This window comes from Ictidomys tridecemlineatus, chromosome 7 (genome assembly GCF_052094955.1).
Source record: "Ictidomys tridecemlineatus isolate mIctTri1 chromosome 7, mIctTri1.hap1, whole genome shotgun sequence".
NCBI lineage: Eukaryota > Metazoa > Chordata > Mammalia > Rodentia > Sciuridae > Ictidomys > Ictidomys tridecemlineatus.
Genome location: NC_135483.1, coordinates 117,871,818 through 117,888,278, shown reverse-complemented (window position 1 = coordinate 117,888,278; position 16,461 = coordinate 117,871,818).

The following is a 16,461-nucleotide window of genomic DNA, read 5'->3' as shown; positions in this document are numbered from 1 at the left end:
ACAGAATGGCTTAATCTATATCTGCATCTATAATTATCAATTTTCAGGTATAAATATATATATATATATATATATATATATATAAGTGTAATATACATTATTGTATAGTACATATAACTTTAATATTATAGTAGTAATTTATTTGGGTTAATATATTTAGTCTTTTAATGTCAGTATTTTTTTTATTTTTTTTATTTTTTAGTGTCCCTTCAAAATATCTTTGCATCAGTTGGGTGTGGTGGCATGTACCTGTAATCCCAGCAGCTTGGGTGGCTGAGGCGGGATGATCACAGGTTAAAGCCAGCCTCAGCGTTTAGTGAGGCTCTAAGCAACTTAGTGAAACCCTGGGACTCACTAAGGGCTGGATATGTGGCTCAGTGGTTAAGTGCCCCAGGGTTCAATCCCCAGGACAACAAAACAACTACTTGTGTGTGTGTGTATATCTCATATATATGTTGTATATATATAAAATCCATATATATCATATATATACCTTTGGATGATACTGTAACATAAACATGATTAAGAAAAAAAATTAAAGGATCACATATGTGTTCAAAATGGTAAAAGAAGAGATCTTACACAATTAGAGGAAGTATGTGATAAACTTCTGTGACTTTCTTCTCATCAGTCATCTCAGTGCAACCCTGGCACTCATCCTTATTGATTATCATTTATTATTTGAAGTCATTTGGGTCTACAATACAGTCTAACTTTTAGACTTTATCACAACTTCTTGGAGCTTTCTTTCTTATAATATGCTAAGAATTAAAAAAATAAGATATGCAAATCATTTAATGGTTGCTTGGCAAAAACCTAAACATGAGAGCCCTATCAATTTTATCCAGATATTTTACACACTAGATTTTATCATAATGCAAACTTTTCAAAATAAAGCATGATGTTATACACCATAGTCTTCATAAATAGTATTATTTATTAAATGTAACAATGGGATTACTTGGTTTCCAGTCTTTCATGATGGTATGTGCATTTGGCTTGTTGAAATCACCAGCCAAGGTCAGTGTTCACATCCAGGGGGTCTCTTTTCTCACTCAGCATTTTATTTTGAAATGGCAACCTGAACTCATAATCATAATGCTTTTATAGCTCATTTCATTAGTAAAATATGTTTTGAGCACTTATTGGTTGTTAAAAATCTTCCTAGATACTCAAATTAATCAAGTCATTTGAGGACCTCAGATCCAACTTCTTACCCTTGAAGATATTCATCCGTGAGGAGGTAGTGTTCAAGGCTGTTCTCTCTGAGAAGCTATGATATACTATAAGCCTTGCATGGGCAAGGGACTTGGGCAAGTGGATATGTAGAGTTCTAAGAGTGTTTCAGTGAAAGGAAACAGCGAGAGTAAAGATTTAGGGCCAGGCATGTCAAGGAAAGCAACAATCAAAAGAATAAACAAATAAAACATTAATGAGACCAGTGGAGGTCTATCTATGCAGAATGGAGAAAATAATTAAGAGAGTGGTAGAGAAACGCAACAATTATGTGTTGTTATGGTTTGGATGTGAGGTGTCCCCCAAAAGCTCATGTGTGAGACAATGCAAGAAGGTTCAGAGGAGAAATGATTGGGTTGTGAGAGTCTTAACTCAATCACTGAATTAATCCCCTGATAGGGATTAATTGAGTGGTAATTGAAATGGTGGGGTTTGCCTGGAGGAGGTGGAATTGGGGTGTGGCTTTGGGTATATATTTGTATCTGGAGAGTGGAATCTTTCTCTCTGCTTCTTGATCATCCTGTGAGATGCTTCCCTTTGCCACACTCTTCTGCCACAGTGCTCTGAGACCTCTAAAACTATGAGCCTTTAAATAAACTTTTCCTGCTCTATACTTTCCTGGTTAGGTCTTTTAGTCATAGCAGTGAAAAAACTAAGACATATGTGTGTTGGTCAAATTATCCTGAACTTTTGGATGAAGCACAGACTTCTCACAAAATACTGCTTTCCATGCACGAATAGATACTAACTGAAGTGAAATATCTTTTTTATTTTCAAGATTTGGTGATGGAAACAGTACAATGTTAAAAATCACATTAATATGTAATTGACATAAATTGAATATATTAATAATATTTGTCTCCCCTTACCTGCTTTTTTACCTAGTTGAACTGAACAGTACTATTAACAGTATTCAAAACTAGAAGTAAACAATGAACTCAGTATACTATTTATTATCATTTAATACTAGATGGCATCTCTCCTTATGCTGTGGTATCAATTACAATAATGTGTACTAATTTATTTTTCCCAGTGGATAAAGGACATCATTAGGTAGAAGTAAATTTAAAAAAAAAAATTGATTGTCATTTGTACCAGTTTCCTGGGTAATACTAATAACTCATCTTCAAGTTGAAAATAATTCACATATTTTCCAGTATGTAATAATTTTATGGTATTCAAGATGTTAATTTTATCTATTGGAACATTATTCTTGGAATCATAGAGAGATTTTTTTTCCTCTTCCATTTTCACTGCCTTGAAAAGATACAATTTTTTCTCCTCCCTTATAGCATGTTCCCCTCAAATGCTAGATAAAAAAATAAACATATTTCTAGTCCAAAGTAGTATATGTGATTCTTTCTGGATTTTGCAGTTGTGCATAATAACAAGACTGTACATAGCTTTAATTGTAAAAACTGTATTCAACACAGAATAAAAATTCTTAGGTATATTGTTGAATGGCAGCTAACTTCTGCAAATAGAGTGGGGTAAGAATTGTTATTCAGGTATAAACCCTTTTGTTGACTTAACTTTCTTGTCATATACTTCAGAAGCCCATGAATTCTAATCCCATAATACTTTCTGAAATCTATGTGATGACTAAAATATAATTACCCTGTTCTAAATGAATTATCCCTTTTATTACTGGATGACTTTAGTGGTGAACAGATCAGCCCCTCTTCTTCAGGCTTCTATGTAACTTGAAGATTTCAGTCTCTGAAACTCAGTATTTCCCCTTAGCCTTGAAGCAAGGTATCAAATAGTAAACATTTGTGATAGTAGTTACTCTTTTTTATTGCATTTCATTGAAATTTTCCATTATCTAATGAAAGGTTTCTATAATACTACAAGTTTTTCCATTGTTTCATTCTATGTTTCCTCCTGGAATAACATTATCCTTAACTTTGTTGCAAGTTTATGAGAGGCCATTGTGTTCTGTTAAAAACAGCCATTAATCAGGGAAACAAGCCATCAGGTGTTTTCTAATAGACAAGGGAGGCAAAGTTTCCTAGCAGACAAGGCAGTGAGTATGAGAGGCTGAAGGACTGATGTTCCAATAAAAGGTGATTCCTCCCACAGACACCATCAGGCTTCCTATCTTCAGTTTTCCTCTCTAGGTTCTTAGGAAATCATCATCTTTTGCAAGAGTTAGTTAACCGAGTACCTAACAGATTTCAATTGTATGCTAATACCAAGGTCATACTCAGGTTATCTCTTCTTTCAATTAACTGTTGTGAATTGGTGATCCATTTTGCTTAATTGGTGATGTAAAATCCTCAGAGTTATAACAAAGAAATTAACAAATATAACAATAATATGGGGAGGATAAGAAAATAACTCATTTAAATCCTGTCCATTAAATGTTGATTGAAAGATCATTCATCAAGGAACATTACAACTTTAAGAATATAAACATCAGGGGCTGGGGATGTGGCTCAAGCCATAGTGCGCTCGCTTGGCATGGGTTGGATCCTCAGCACCACATACAAACAAAGATGTTGTGTCCGCCAATAACTCTCTCTCTCTAAAAAAAAAAAAAAAAGAATATAAACATCAAGGAAGATTAAATGTATGAAGAAAATATACTTAGCACTGATGGTAGCCCTATATGGATCACACTCAATTTTTAAATTTCCAAGAAAATTTAATATCAGTTGAAAGCCCACTGGAAATTAGTAAACAGAACAATAATAAATATAGAAAATTTTGATAACATTCTGTGCCTATTCCATTATTTAATAATAGTATATATTTTCCTGGCTGATATTGTGAATTTAGTTTGAAATATTTCTCTTCCTCTCTTCTTTGATCTCTTTTCTGATTACTAAAATTCATTATAAATATCAAGGCCTGGTACAAATGCCAGTTCATGGATTCTTCCTGATCCCAGCAGAAAGAAGAAAATCCTAACCTATAGGTTACTATAGTAAATAGTTGGCATTTCTCTTTATACTTTCCACATTCTGTTTTACTTTCTTTCTTCCAACTTTAGAATGAGAAAAAAAAATCAGTTTTTCAAAAGTGTTATAGCTAATTTGTAGTAGAAAAAGGACCATACCCTAGGTCTTTCAACTTTTGGTCCTGAACTCTAATGTATTAGCCAACCTAAATATTCATAAAATCCAGCAAATATCACATAACTATCATTTCTTGTTAGTTTGTTTATATTATGGCTTTTCTGTTACAGAGTCTCTTCCAATTGTGGTTTACAGACAGAAAGTGTTGTGCTCATTAGTGTATTTTGTGAAAGCCTCAAAAATATTTAACTCCCCATGCAACAAAACATGTCCAAGTGATGAAGAAAAAAAAAATGAAGAAAAAAGTAGGCATTAGAAGAAACAAAGGAAGAAGAAGGAGATGGCAGTGCATAAGATTAAAACTATAGGGCAAATATTAACATTGTATCTGGAAAAACAACATTCACCAACACACAAATCAAGAACAGGCAGAGGTTCCATACTCTTACCTGTGTCCTGAAGGTGTGTGAGAGGGGGATTATTTACACATTCATAGAGCGAAGGGTATTTGCATACACCTGGGAAAAATTACTGGATGGGATCAGCTTCCTCATCTTATCAGTGGGAATGAGGGGAAAGTTCTTGGCAGGGAGGGCAAGGTTAATAAATATTTCTCAAGTGATTGAGACAAATGGCTGCTTCCAATCAAGATCTTCTAAATGTCACTCAAAACAGCATCTTGAGGAACAGTAGCTTGTGCTCCTCCTACTGTTTTTCAATTATCCTTTCTCAGATCAAGTTTGTTTGTGTTTTCCTATTTACTCAAAATATGAAAACTCAGAATTTTCTCTTTGACATTGTGATTTCCTTTCTTTTGTTCAGGTTTATTTTCTTTACTTGCCAGTCTTCCTTAGAATTTTACAGTTTTTAATGGAAGTTTCTAATTAGTTTCAAAGTGGCCAGAGGGCAAGGCAGTTACTTGATTCTTCACACATGGCACTATTAACCCCCAAGAGCTGGCTGAAAATCTAGCACTTTGCCATGTGTTTTGAACAATGAAAAACTTTAGAAAACTATCATCTTTGAAAATTATATATACTTTAGAGATTACTTTGAACCGACACTGTTTATCCTTTGTATATGCAGAAATAAACCGAAGAATCTTCAAATACTAACAATTGCATTTGATCCTTGATTTTTCTTGGCAACTAATCACAACTCCTCTGCAAGACTGTACTCATGACATGTAAATATTTGACAAGAAGTTAAAATACAGCTATCTGAGCCTCTTATGCATTTAATGATCCCTGCATAAAAAGCCAGAAAATAGACTGAGTAAAATCTTATTGCAGAAAAAGGGAAATGGGAAAGGAGGTTCACAAAACAAAATGGTAGTATGCTTTTGATGGTGTAAATTTGTACTGTTAATTGGAAAATTCCATATTTGTGCTTCCTCTTCTGTTCATGTTATGATTTATTATAAAGTTTGGAAAAATGTAAGTTCTATATAGGCTACAAGCCAAAAGTAAATGACACCAACTTTCTGTTTAATCTCTATTGCTCTTCTTCTGTAAGACATATTTGCTTTTGGTTTCATAGTACTAAATTAGTTTGAATATTGATGTAGAATATTTTTGTAGAATTAAGGGAGTTTGCTTTGGAAAGTGCTAAAAAGATTCTTAAAAATACAAGTTGCAAACTAAGACCTTATCCCTCCAAGCTAAATCAAATATGTGTTGTTTGGCTAACAGACTGTTATTATTATTTTTAATTACACACCCTTAGGCTGGAATTGTGCCCAACAGTTTATCAAAATGCCTGAACCCTCTTTTGTCATACATCTCACTTGAATCGCTTACATGCATTATCTGTGTGTTTTCATCATTTGCCAAGGAGGGAAACTGATAATTAGCGTGGATAATTAACATGCCTCAAAAATGTAGCTAGTTAGCTGCAGATAACCTAAAACTCTTGCTTACCAGATAAGAGTTCTCACTACTGTGTTCCAAAAATTTGAACACAGTAATGGAGTTTTTGTTTTTTTTTTTTTTTTTAGAATGGCATGATCCTTGCATATAATTTAATTTTTTTCATCCAACCATTGAAGATTGCAGAGGTGTAGTTGAGTATTGGTAGAGAAATCCTTTCTCAGAGAATGGTAGGGTTGATGTTCTCTGGCGTGCACAGGGACATAGGCTGTAAAGAGAATTAATAAGATAGGACTACTTTCCAGCTACAACTGGAACAACATAAGAAGTGAAAACTCCCAGGACAGCCACTGGTCCTTCAGGGTGAGGAATATTCAGAGGTCATGATTAAATAGATGAACAAAAGTGATGTGTGAATGTGTTTAATTTTTTTTTGGTGGTAGGATTGGGGTAGTGAATTAATCACCACTCAGAGAAAACCTAGCATTTATGTAAGACTATCACTCCATGAATATGAAGGGCAATATAAACTACAGGAGACTAATTTCACAGGGACAGAATTGGTGAAAAACAAAGTGTGTTTTTCCTATTGGTTTGGTCTTGTTGTTTCAAAATGAATAAGTCAAATTGATAGGTTAACCATAGAAAATCCCTTAACTGTATCATACTTTCTGGTAGAGTGGACGTAGTTTTTGGAAATAGAAGCACACTATTAAATAGGATTCTATTTTGTGGCATTAGAAGTTCTTAATCTGGATTCTTCCTCTTGACACCTTTGACATTAAGAAATGTTTAAAACCATAGAATGAAAAATGTAAAACAAGATATTTAAGTACTCTGCTCCAAATGCCAATAAACAAGTTACTCTCAGGGCCAAGTATTTATTTTTTTTCGAGGAGATAATTATTGACATGAGGAGTGAGCGCAGACTCAGAAGAAACAGAACATTGAATCTTTGGACAGAAAATATTTCCATACTTATAATGATAATTGATAATTCTTCAGTGTTTTCCTTCCCTAGCATCATCCCCAATTAATGCTTATTTTCCACCTTCCTAAAAGTTTCTGCCACTGTTTGTTAAATCATGTGTATATGCTTCATAATAAGTTTGTTATCACTTTGTATAATTATTACGTGTGATTAATCCTGCATGCTCTGAAAAACTGTTAGGTTTCTTATTTAACTGGAGGGGGTGTCTTAAAGTCTTTGTGTTATTCACTTTAATTGAAGTTGACTAGAACTCTTGCAAATGGAGCAGACTATAAAGAGCTTGCATCAGAAATTCTGTGCTTAAGTGCGGAGGAGATCACATAGTTTGTGATCTTATGAGCATCTCTGTGGTCATTGGTAAGTGCAGAACGATTTTCCACGTGATGCAGGAATTCTATGGAGTTCAGGCTAGCATGCATATTATATTTCACAATGTGATAAATTGAAAGCATAATGTTGCTTTGGATAATAAGGATCTGTTAATAGTATAAGGATATTAAACCAACATTATGATATTAGATAGATGATAGAGAGAGATAAATGAGAGGATAAAGAAAGATTATTGAATACTTATAAAAGACTTATACAAATTGCTACTTTGAAGAAATAAGTACCTACCCCATTCAGATTTTCAGCTCTTGACTTGCAAAATTCTTCCCTTAGTAGACACTGAGACTGGAGGGGAATCTGACCAATTTCCCCCATGTTAGATGCTAACATGTACGCTGAATGGACACTAACTATCAACATTTAAAGTTTTTATGTGAAAAATCAGTCAACCTCTCATCTTGCCTGTCAACTTTTCTCATCTAGGCCAGCAGGGCAGCAATGCCACTCACAGGGAATAATGCAGAGTTCAGTTGCTTCTGTGTCTTGTTTTAATAGTATTCAGAGTGGAGAAACCCGTCTCACTGAGCTTCTATTCCTGGAAGCCCTCTTCTGGGAAGAAGAGATTTTAAAGCAATTTCAGCAAGCTTAGGATGATTGTTTTATATGTTTATTCAAAATTAAGCAAGTGATGCTCTATGTTTTTTAAAAATGTCTTTAGTCCATCAATATTAATTTCAATAACATATACTTTAGAGTTGATTTGGTTTCTATTATTGTTTAATATATTCAGTGGATTTTAAATTCATTGATTTCCCAGGAACAGATCTTTTTTGGGGGGGGAACTCAAAATATTTAAAATTTTTTCTTAGGTGTTCCATGATAAATTTGACAGATATACAAGGATGGAATGATCTAACTTTGAATGACTGTTAAGTTTTGGAACATGTTGTTACAATCTGTAGGAAGCTTCCAATGTATTTTTTTCAGTTTGGCTCTTTGACTTTTTCTAAAATGAAAGAAACATTGCATCCCACTTTTTCATAAGCAGTAAGATTAACACAAATGTACAAGACAAACAAGTAAACCTGTTTTGTTCACAGCATTTTCACAGTTGGGATCAAAGTGGTTTCTAACCTGACAAATCACAAAGAGAACTTTTCTTACTACATACTTTGCTTCCTTGACAGAATCTTTACCATCAATAATCTGAATTCTTCAGCTTACAATAATATTTACTAAAAATAACTTCTGTTTTATAACTTGTTAAAAAATATCAAATTTAATCTAATAGTCTTTACATAGTTTATAATTTTTTTCTACATCACTAAACACACTTTTCTGTCAAAATAATCTTAAACATTTTCTTTCTTCTTTTATTTCTTTCTTTCCTTTTCTTTTTTCTGTTTCTAAGAATGGAACCCAGGAGCTCTTAGCCACTGAGTTACATCCATAGCCCTTTTTTTTATTCTTTATTTTGAGATAGGGTCTTACTAAATTGCTTAGAGCCTAGCTAAGTTGCTGAGGCTTATTTTGAACTTGAGATCCTCCTGCCTCAGCCTCCTGAGTTGCTAGGATTAGAGGATAAGCTGCCACAAGAGGCAACATCACTTTTTTGATGAAAAAAAAAAGTATTTTTCTGCTTTACATTCTGGTGTAAACTCCTTAATTAGAATAATTACTGCAGGTCAGTAGTGCACATGAAATCCCAGCAGCTGGGGAGGCTGAGGGAGGAGGATCATGAGTTCAAACACAGCAATTTAGCACAGCTCTAAGCAACTCAGTGAGATCCTGCCTCTAAATAAAATATAAAAAAAGAGCTGAAGATGTGGCTCAGTAGTTAAGCGCCCCTGAGTTCAAACAAAGAAAGAAAGAAGGAAAAGCATAACTACTCCAGAAAGCTTTACTGACATTGCAGCTGCATCACAGGAACATACCTGTATCCAACATTTAACTTCCACACTGCATTTGTGGGAAATTCATGCAATCATAGTTGTATAGTGCAGCTCTCTTTGTGTTTGGTAAAAATATAGCAAAAAGGAAAAAAAATCAAACCTCCAGTTATCAACCATGTCCCGTATGGACAGGGGAATGGGTTTCCTTTTGGTGGGATGGGAAGAGGGGGAAGAGATGAGCAAAACTGACCAGACAGGTCTAACTTCTATCAAAAAAAAGGAGCCCACATTTGCTTTATTTATATAGGAACACATCAAAGAGATTCTATAGAAAGTTCTTCACCAAAACAGGATGAGGTGGGGACAGGTAGGCTGCTCAATTCCCAGATGGTTATGCCCATCTCTGATGTTGCAAGGGAATTCCTGGAAGAGGAGATGGAGGAGTTCGCTTGCATTGGGCGGTCTATCCTGTGGGACTGCCACATGAAGTTCCCAAAGCCAGATCTACCCCCTCACTGACTATGATGCTGAAAAGGTCCTCACGCATTTCACAGATGGTTTCCCGCATCTGATTATAAAATCGTTACAGTTAAATTGTCCATTTAGTTTTAAAAAAATGTCATTTTCACAATATTTGTGCATGTATCAAGTTAACATTGAAAAATGTTTGGGTGGCTTTATTTGATCTTCTAATTAGTCCTCAGTACCTGAATATTTTCACATATGGTATATCACTGAAAATTGAGTTATCTTCTTCGTAGCAAAGTCACTGATCATTTCCAGGCAAACATGTCTGAGGCAGTACATTACTGATGTCTTTGCAATTGTGTATGTTTTTTTTTCAGCCTTAGCAACTCAAAGTGGTGCTTTATAAGAAGGCTGCAATGCACTAATGTTTACATGTAAAATATTGAACATCTGCTTCTGTTGACTTTTTAATTTAATAATCTGTCTTTCAAATAGTTCCATGGTTTTAAACTTATTTCTTTATGATTTTTATGTTACTGTCATTTAAGTTTTGAAAGTTAATTGCCTCATTAGTTATTATATTCTCACAAATAATACAATGCTGCTTTAGCATGTTATCATCAATTATTAAAATATGAGATGATACTTCTATGTAAAATGGCATGAACTTATTTGATTTCCATTTCTACATAATAATTCCTACTGTCATCATTTGGTTTACCCCTGCTGCTGCATTCTCAAAGTTGAAACTGTTTTCCCTGTATGAAAATAAAGGTTAAAAATGAAGACTACAATGCTTACTTCCCTAACATAGCCAGTAATGCTAAAACATAATTTATAAAAAATAATTACAGGCTTAATGAAAATTTTAAATGATTGTAAAAGTTCAATGTTATACTAAGTCAGTTATTATAGAGTTATATGACAACCTAAACATACAAAATCATGTTGTATCATGTTCCTACTGTGACCTAAGACTGACCACACTATTTCCATCATACTCCTTGAATAGGAATATATTGGTCACTCATCTGGGTGGTCAATTCACTGTAAAAATGTGTAAATATTGATGCTGGTTTTGACAGTTCTCTGCTTGGAGACTACTAAATAAGCTGTGTCCAGCACTCCTCCATGGCCTCTGCTCTCTTAGGAGAGAGGGCACTTCATACAGTCATGTAAAGGCCAGTAGATTCAATTGGTCTTCTCTCTGCTCCATACTACATGCTGTTACTTTTTTTTTTTTTTTCCTGAGAATGGAGAGTCACAGCCTTCCACTAGATTCTCAGCTCAACTTCAGGAATGCTCTAGATCACTAACTGCTACATACTTCCCACTCCACAATGTTCTAAACAGATTTGTCTGTAAGAGTCAGTTGTGGTCATTTTGTTCCCCTCTTCCCCTTTTATGGTACCAGCTTGGGGCTATACACCATTTCTTTTCATTTAACTGTTCTCCAGACCACTAGAAACTGCCACCAAAGAGGTGCAACCTCATCCATACTGATGCATAGAATGTGCATTTCTTCTGACGTGAGGATTAATTTCATTTGCATTCACTCATTATACTCACGACATTCCATCTGTGTCTTTGTTTTGTTCTCTGGACCCTTTAGATTTTATTTCTTTGTAGGCAGCTTTTCTATATTCTTTCTCTCTCCCTGAAGACATTTCCTCTTATAGTTGCCAACTACCTTCCTCCCTCCCTTTCTTCTTTGCTTCCATTTTTACATCACGTGCAGTTATCTAGCTAAGATTTCTCCCCATAACTCCTAAAGTCGGCTAATATTATATTTTTATTATTTTCTCTAACTGCCTTCCATCACCTTACCTTTGTCTAATTCCTCATTACTTTCAGCAGTTACAGGACAAATGTTCTTGGTGCAGCAGTTGCAATTCTCTTTCATTTTGAATTCTTCATACCAGACTAATCTTGTGACTGCTTGTGTGTGTGTGTGTGTGTGTGTGTGTGTGTGTGTGTGTATGTAAGTAACTGACTATATATATAATTCCATACTGCTTACTTCACTTAATTTTTCTTTTAATTAAAAATGTACTTTTTGTAATTTTATTTTCTGATCTGAAACACTTTTTCTGTTTGAACCTTACTAGTAGATGTATTTTTTTTCACTTTTATTTTGTGTAATGACAGATATTCACACACACATTAAAGCTGTATAGAAATGACTGTGAAATATATATCCATGTAATTACCAACCAACTCAATCTATAGAATTGGCACTTTAAAAGTGCCTCATTGTTAAATATTTTTTCCTTGTTCATATGCACAATACCCTTACCCATAAAGAACCAACATCCTGAATTGTATGGTAATCATTTCCTTATTTATCTTTATAAGTTTAGCATGCCTATTAACATAGATTTTTTTTGTCTATTTAGATCTCTAGGAATGTGGAAACATATTCAATTGCTGTTGTTTTTTTCCTAGTAAAATATATATTTCAAATTATATTATAGTATTTATATTTAGTTCTTGCCTTCTTTTTCATGTATAGCTGTATTACTCCAAGGAGTCAATTCTCACATTGTCAATCCATGATGGATGTCAGTGAACACGGAACGTAAATTAATACACTGCATCTTCACTGAAACAGTCTCGATAAACTAAACAAACAAATAAGTAAACAAAACCTAGTATGCCAAGTGAAGTAATTCATATTTTTTATTTTGATTCAAATTCCTATATATTCATAGACCATTATAAAACATTTCTTGTATCAATACCAGTTAACAGATTACATTTTATGTAGAACTGGTTTCTAGCAATTCTTTGACTAAATTGCCATAATTCTATATCTGTTCTACTATTAATTAAAAGTTATTTTGTTTTCAATTAGAACGTATTTTTAAAAATACTCTAATTATTTCTGTAATGTAGATAAGAAATAGTGAATTTGCAATCACCTGAAATATATTGAATAGCAAAATTTTAATGTCTACCAATAGTATATGGAAAATCAGATTGCTTCATATTATCCCCAATACCTATTAATGTCACATTTAAAAAGTGCTTGCCAATCTGGTTGGTATGTAATAGTAGTCCACTGGGGTTCTAATTTGCATTTGTATTTTATTACTCTATCATATTTTTTTGAAAAACAAAAATTCTTAAACTTAGAATGATTGAATTTATCACATTTCCCTTTCTTAGTACTTTGTTTTAGCTTGATGAAAAGAAACTCCCTACTGAAATATGAACATTTCTATACTATTCCTTAAAAATTTAAGAGTTTTTCATTTCACAATTGTAACTACACAAAATGACTTCTGTGTGAGGTAGTGTTTAAATTTATTTTTCCCCTGTGTGTAATACTTGGTTACACATCTAGTGTCCATATATACAGGGCTGTATTTCTTGGGTTTATCTTGCTCCCCTCCTTCTGTTTTTTTTTAATATCCCCATGTCAATATTATTATAACTATAAATGTAAATAATTATTGATATCTATTGGGAAATAATTTCCTGGGAATTTCTTCAGTTGTTTAAAATTTTTAATTTATTTCCATAAACTTGACCATGATATCCTGAACATGGTCAAGGTTTATTTGTGAAGATTATATAGTTGTACAGTCCCCTGAAGAAGGTTGGCATTTGAGCTTCTAGCACAGTTAGACTCAACAATAACAACAGCAACAAAAGTGTGCTTTGTTTGAAGTGGACAGAACATCAAACCTTAGTCCAAATTAATTTCAGGCCACTCTATGAAGGCATGCTTCAAAGATAAGATAGAACCATGAATAGAACTTATGTGTGGAAGTTTTTCATCTTCTCTCTTTATGAATCTCTTTCCTTTCGGAAACATGCCTTGTTATACTATAAGCCCTGGTGGAACCCCTCCTTCCCTGTTTCATGTATTTTTGCTTTTTTTGCAGCCAGAAAAATATACAATTTTGGGAATCACTGCAGCTGCCTTCCATTGAAGGCTCCCTCAATAAGAAAAACTCACCTAGGCCTTACACTAGATTCTCAGTCTTCTTCAGTATTGGTCTGATTTTGTTTGTTTTCCAAACCCCATATTTAGCCCAAACTTCACCTCTGTCTCTTGTGGTTTGGAGGGAATTAGTTTTCCACACAGTGAACACAACTGTTTTGTCTCTTAAAGGTCAAAACATGTCCTAATTTTCTCCTGGGTTCTCATTTTCTCCTATATTTGGACTCTGCCCTTATCTCTTTAATATTCCTAAATATAGGTTGGTTTAGTTGGCACTTTTTTTGTTGTTTCTATTTTGTTGCTGCTGTTGTTGTTGTTTTTGAAATTTGTTTACTTTTAAACTTTTCCTCTTGGACAGGTTGACCCAAATAATCTATTTCCACCATTTGGGTAAATTTTCAGGTGACTTCCAAAAGTGAGTTGGAAGTATACTTAGTTGAGCAAATCTGTAAATATGCTAAAATCCTTTGTCTTTAAAGGATATTGACTTGGCAAGAAGAAAAACTCATAGAATCTGAGAATGTGTTCTATTTGACACATATGGTAGAACTACACATTAAAAGGAACCTGAAAATCCAGTTCTGTAAATCAGATGTCACATTGCAGAGTATTTAACATAATTCTTAGAATGCTTCTGTGTAATAATGAGGGCACCTTCCACACTAGAGAGGTTCAAATCCATTTAAGTCCCAAATGCAATGTGATGCCACCTGGTGGTAACTGCAGGTTTCAATTTAAATATGAATAGCGATGGTTTGGGTTTATTGGAGCTAATAGGACAGTGTCAGTGAGTTCATACATCTCTTCATTAATTGCCTATATTTTTAGACCCACAAGGGAGGCATTTGGGTAGGTCAGTATTGCCAGAGGGCCCACCTCTGCCTCCCATCTGTTCCTGAGGTTGGTTACCAGTTTGTAGCCATTCCTTCCAGTTAATACTTCCCACTCAGCAGCTAAGAATTTTAGCTTGAGAACTAGAGCTAGCACACTCTTGTAATATGAAAAAAAAAATGTATCTTAATAGGTCTGATTAATTTGTGATTTTATTGTTTTTTCACAAATCTAAATCCAAAATTGCCTGGCAAATTTACTGGAAATGTGTATATGATTATAGTGCCTTCTCAGACAAATATAACATTCAGAAATACATAAAACAATTGATATAAAAGTTTTCTTTTCCAGAATATCTGAGCACTTTTATTTCTACTATATCAACAAATATAAAAAAACTTAACTAAGTTCTTAAATATAAGCTTCTGTTTGCTCTCAAGAAAGACATTGACTATATGATTCTTTTGGGCTCTTCTAGAAGAGAAAAAAGTCATCACAATCTCATCCTCTTTTTGGATAGTTTGTCATGACAAATACTTTTTTGCCCAGCTTTATTAATAAATGCATAATTGATAAATACAATGCATGTTTTAAAGATCTATAAGGTAAATTTGATGTTTTGATATACATATTCATTGTGAAATCATTAGCACAAAGAAATTCATTAATATACCTATTACTCATATAACTTTTTCTTATGGTGAAAACATTAAGATCTACTCTCATAACAAATTTCAAGTAGAAATTTTCTAAAATTCTTTGTACATTGTCTTCAGGATTCATTCACCTTATAACAGTGTTTCCACTTTGAACAGTACATCCCATTACCCCTATCCCCATACACTAGGTGTAGAGTTTTTCTGAGTCTGAATTTTTTGATTCCACAATGCAAGTGAGATCATTGTGTGGTTATCTTTCTGAATCTGGCATTTTTCACTGAAGATCTTCCAGGTCCATCCACGTGGCAAATGGCAAAATTTCCTGTTGTGGAGAACAATATTCCACTTACCTGTGTACCGTGTTCTCTATCCATATATCTGCTGATGAACACTTAGGGGATGTCCATATCCTGAATACTGTGAATAATGAAGCAAATATAGGAATGCAGATGTCACATTGTAATTGTGATTTCATTTCTGTGGACATACACTCTGCAGTGGGATTACTAGATCTTAGAGCTGACCTATCTTTCCTTGAGGGATCTCTTGCAATTTTCCATAATGTCTATTCCAATTTACACTTCCACTAACCACAGGTAAGCATTTTCTGTTCTCCACACCTGTAGCAATATTTGTCTTCTTTTGACATATTGATAATGGCTATCATAACTGTTGTAAAGTTTTGATTTGCATTACTGTGGCAATTACTACTGTTGAAAATATTTTCATGTAATTTTAGGTCACTATTCCATTGTGTATGTACCATATGTACCATATTTTATTTATACATTTATCAGTTGATGGACAATTGAATTGTTTCTCATTGTCTTTACTATCATGAATGGTGCTGCAGTGAGCCTAGGACTGCAGGTTATTCTTAGACATAGTGCTGTAATTTCCTTTGGATGTATATTCAGAAGTGCGATTGATGGATCATATGGGATTTCTCTTTTGACATTTTATGAGGAAACTCCTGTTTTCCATAATGACCATGCCAATTTACATCCTCACAACTGTGTGCAAGGGTTCCCTTTTCTTCACTTTTTTTTTTTTAATCAGACCTTGCTCTCTATTCTTTTTGATAACAGGCAACTCAATGGGGTAAGTTAATATCACATCTGGGTTCTGATTTTAATTTCCCTAATGATTAATGATGTGGATTATTCTTTTCCCCATGCCTGTGGTCATTTATATGCCTTCTTTGAGAATTTTCTATT